The sequence below is a fragment of the Notolepis coatsorum genome, assembly GCF_963971535.1.
Source record: "Notolepis coatsorum genome assembly, chromosome: 5".
NCBI lineage: Eukaryota > Metazoa > Chordata > Actinopteri > Aulopiformes > Paralepididae > Notolepis > Notolepis coatsorum.
In genome coordinates this window covers 148,423,672-148,428,922 of record NC_140169.1, presented here as the reverse complement: position 1 = coordinate 148,428,922, position 5,251 = coordinate 148,423,672, and positions in this window count along the sequence as shown.

The window sequence follows — 5,251 nt, the reverse complement described above, 5'->3', positions numbered from 1 at the left end:
TATCTAATAAATGACCAAATAGTGAAGAAAAAGCTAAATAGCTGCCCCCCAATAAAATCCCCAGTTAAATTCAAGACATAACAAAAGACAAGACAGACAAGACATTTCCTCCTCCCCCTCCCATGAGACCGCCGGACTCCCCCGAACAAGCACCCCAACCCCGCTCAGCCGCACACGGCGGTCCTGACCTTCTCAGCTGCTGCGAACCACAGGTCAATCCCAGCCTGCCCTACCCCAATCACCCGCGCCGTGGATATCTCAAGATAAATCACATCCAACAGTGTTAGGGACCAGTTAATCACTGTGAGCTTCTCAGGCTCCTTCCACCTCAATGCTATTAGCTTCTTCGCTGCTGTGACGCCCGCTAGGACAACCCTTTTCAGTTGTACGGACGCGGGAAGGGTTGTTATATCGTTCAGGAGTAGCGCAACACCTGTGAATGGGATAGTTAAGCCACACAGATCTGAATGTTTGTCCGTTATTGACCTCCAGAAGCGGTCCACTGGTGGGCAATCCCAATACATATGCATATAAGTGCCAGTGGCCTTTTGAGAGCACAAAGTGCACCGAGAGTCGGTTATCAGTCCCATAGCAAATAACTTCCTAGGTGTAAGATAGGTCCTATGAATATAATTAAAATTAATTTGCTGGTGATTGGGGTTGCGGGAAGACAATGCCACATTTGCCCAAACATCATCCCAGTCAAACTCGGGGTCCAACTCCGGGATATCCACACGCCAGATTGTATCCAATTGTAACAAACTTGATAATAATAAACAAACCTGTTCAGCTATAAAGAATGAGAGTACTGGAACAGTGTTAAATTCAAAGTGTTGTATTAACCAAAAAGAGGATCAAAATAAATGGGGCACCCCATAGCAACGTATGGTACAACCAAAATCATCTCAAACCAATAAGAACGGTCCTGTCAGCTTTACAGTCCATTAGCCCCAACATAAATGTTTACCATGTATAATGTACCGTGTATGATGTTACCATGTATGTTTACCATGTATGTTTACCATATATAATGTACCGTGTATGATGTTACCATGTATGTTTACCATGTATGTTTACCATGTATAATGTACCGTGTATAATGTTACCATGTATTGTTACCATGTATGTTTACCATGTACCATGTTACCATATATAATGTACCGTGTATAATGTTACCATGTATGTTTACCATGTATGTTTACCATGTATGTTTACCATGTATAATGTTACCATGTATTGTTACCATGTATGTTTACCATGTACCATGTTACCATATATAATGTACCGTGTATAATGTTACCATGTATGTTTACCATGTATGTTTACCATGTACCATGTTACCATATATAATGTACCGTGTATAATGTTCAGGCCTACCAGACCATGCAGCCTGCATGGTAGAGTTAGCAGTGTCCAACAACACTCAAACCTTTGAGTGTCCAAAAGGTGATAAGTCCTGGGTTGATCCACATCTTAGAAAAGGAAAGGAAAAAGAAGTAATCCACTGGGAAACACCACTGCAGCTGACCTGTCCTTGGTTACTGAAGAATCTTTTAGGAGGCCTGGCAAAATCCCTCCTTCCTCTCACAATAACAGTAGCAAACAAAACTCCATGAGGCCATGATTCCAATCCAAGATGGCCCCCTGATGGTTAGGACCGCCCCTAACCACACCCATACCTGGAATCTTAAAGGTCAAGTGACCCAAATATGCTGACATTGGCATATCCTAACATATTGGGCCCACACTTCATTTATCAACACATTGACATCTTCTTCATAAAGTAACGCATGTTACACAATGATACATTTTTATACGTGGATTGAATTAAAGGGGAACTATTTTACTATTTCTTTCACTATTTGGGCACTTTTACAAAATTCCTGTAATTATATATTTTTTTAATTCATTGTTTTGTATTTCTAATCAAGTCCTCAAAAACAGCATTTTTCTACCTCAAGATCTCGAGCTGTTTTGAGCCTGGCCACCTAAACCACTGCGCCGTGGTACCGGCGCCTGAACATTAACATGCAGCGGTGTCTTTCTGACATCACAAATCATCACATTTTCAGATGACTCAGTTCAGTGAGGGTGAATATTGTGAGAGGAGAATTGGAAGAATGCGCCAATATGAGAATTAGAGACATAGATCATATTAATATAAGTCCACATAGCTAGGAAACAATGCTAAACACTGAAAAAGGCCATTTATAAGATAGTTCCCCTTTAAGAGCGTATAAAAGTCTGAAACGAACCCTCTGGAGGTCGACCTGTCCACTATGAGCCTGAGGAAGGGGTGTGGGTGCAAAGCTTGAGCCCACGGCACGCCATGCGCCCTCAGCGCTGACCTTAGTTGAAGGTAAAGAAAGAAGGACTCGCCGGGAAGATCATAAAATTCTCTTAAGTCCTGAAACGCACGGAGGCCGTTCTTATCATAAATATCCTCCAGAGTATGAACTCCCACCCTCTGCCATTGAGGAATATTAACCGGCTTGTGCCCAACAAGTAATTGCTGGTTATTAAAAATTGGAGAGTCCAGGTGCCATGGGCATTTAACCCCACACGACTTCTGTACATTACGCCACGTTTGGATCACGTGAGTTATGATCGGTCCATACCTCAGCCGGCATTTCGAAATAGAGACAGTGGAGTACACCACATCCTGCAATCTTAGCGGTGAGACCGCCGCCGCTTCTAAGGAGCGCCAAGAAACAGCATCTACAGGGTCTAGCCAGCAGATCAGAGGTCTCAGTGAAAAGGACCAGAAATAAAGCTTAAAATCAGGGATTGCGAGGCCCCCATCTTGTTTCCTACGTTGAGTAGTAGCTCTTTTGATTCTCGGGCGTTTGTTATTCCAGATAAACTTAGATACCATCGATTGTACCTTGCGCCAGTGGTCTATTGGAGGGGGCAGGGGGAGCATTGAGCTAACAAAATGTATCCTAGGCAGGACGTTCATTTTGATTATGGAAGCTCGGGCTTGTAAGGAGTTAGGAAGGGACGACCATCTGTCTAGATCCTGGCGTATTTTATCATAAGTACCCGTGAAGTTGTACTTAGTAGTTTGACTCAGTGTGGGGAATATCTCTATACCTAAGTATTTAAAATGTTCCACTATGGGGATATCAGCTGGTAGTCGCACCGCCTTGGCCAGCTCATTAAGAGGTAGGCAGGCTGATTTGTTCCAGTTAATCTTAAAGCCTGACAATTTACCAAAGTCGTCGATTATTCCCAATAATTTTGTGGCCGACCGGGAAGGGTCATCCATAAAAATCAGTAGGTCATCCGCATAGAGAGCAATTTTGTGTGGTGTATTATTAATCATTATGGGGACGATGTCCTCCGATTGCCTAATAAATTGGGCCAATGGTTCGAGGGAAAGCACGAATAGTCCTGGGCTCAGAGGACAACCCTGTCTAGAAGATCTGGAGACTGGGAAAAGTGTGGAACAGTTTTTGCCTGTCAGTATCATTGCCGACGGCGAGGCATACAGGACTTTAATCATATGAATAAAATTCTTTCCAAGACCCATGACCTCAAGTACCTTCCACAGGTATGACCATTCTAGTCTGTCAAACGCCTTCATGGCATCCAAAGACAGAACAGTGGACGGAGCTGTATTGTCTTTACTGTTATCGACTACATGCAACAGCCTCCTAAGATTATCTGCAGCCAGGCGCCCCGGGATAAAACTAGTTTGATCGCAGTGTACCAATACCGTCATAAATCTCTGCAGGCAGCGGGCCAGCACCTTGGCAAACACTTTTAAATCGGCCCCAAGAAGACTCAAGGGCCTATAGCTACCACAATCATTGGGATCTTTGTCCTTCTTGAGAAGTAAAGAAATCAACGCCATGTTGACATCTCTTGAGAACTCCCCTTGTTCGATAGCGTAATTGATCATATCGAGCATCAATGGACCCAGTTGGTCCCAGAAAGCTAAATACACCTCGGTGGAATACCATCCCAGCCTGGTGCCTTACCCCTCTGCATTTCAGCAATCGTCTCCCTTAGTTCCATAAGAGTGAACGGTTTCCCCAGTTCCTTAGCCTCTTCCTCAGAAATGTGGGGTATCTCAAGCCCGCCAATGAACGATTCAAATTTAGAGTCGTCGAGCTTAACCTCTGAGCTATATAACTGTGAGTAAAACTCTTTAAAAGTGTCGTTGATCTTTTTCGAATCAGTAGAGATTGTACCCTGTCGCGTCTTGATCGAGGGGATATCCGAGAAATTATCATTCGACCGTATTTTCATTGCCAATAGATGGCTAGGCCTGGAGCTGTGAAAGTAGTAATTTTGCCTTGTCCTATGTATCAAGAACTCAGACTGTTGTTTAAGTATGGAGTTTATTTCCTTCTTGACTATCTTACGTTGTGTGTTTAGTCGTTCACTATAGTTAGTTTGCAAAGATGCGTATAGGTCCGCATATAATGTTTCCAGTCCTTCTAGTTTTTTTGACCGGGATTTATGCAAATTGGAGGCGAAAAGTGTGACATGACCCCTGATAAATCCTTTCAATGCGTTCCATAGGACCCTGGGGTCATCGACCGTGCCAACATTGATCTGCAAGAATTCAGCTAGTTTACTCCTGAACTCAGAACAGAAATCATCGTTCTTTAATAAGGTTGAGTTAAAACGCCACCTGGAAGCTCTCGTGGAGAGCCTGCCAAAGGTTGCCACAAGGAAAATCCCCTTGTGGTCCGAGAGAGCCAGGGGAACCAATGAGACGTCGAAACTATCAAACATATTAGGGGAATGCGAATGCATAGTCTATTCGAGAGAAGGTTTTGTGTCTGGCAGACAGGTGAGAGTAATCCTTGAGGGTGGGATTGGATAAGCGCCATAGGTCTGCGAGCCCCGTGTCCTGGGCCCACATCCTGAGGGCCTTAGAGGACCGTTTTTGGTCGCTTGTTTCAGAGGACCCGGACCTATCCATCTCCGCATCCCAGCACGCATTAAAATCGCCACCCACAATGAGAGCGTATCCAGTAAGTTCCAACATATTCTTCGTGATTGTATTATAGAACGCTGAATCAAATGTGTTAGGGGCATACAATGCTATTATTGCCATCTTCCTATGAGAGAACTCAACTTTTGCTATAGTAATCCTTCCCTCCGTGTCCGACCACACATCTAGGACTTTGATATCAAGGTTACGTCTTGTAACTATGACGACTCCTTTCGTCTTATCATCGGCTGAGGATGAGGAGATAACGTGATATTGTCGATTTGCTAGCCTTGACACATCACC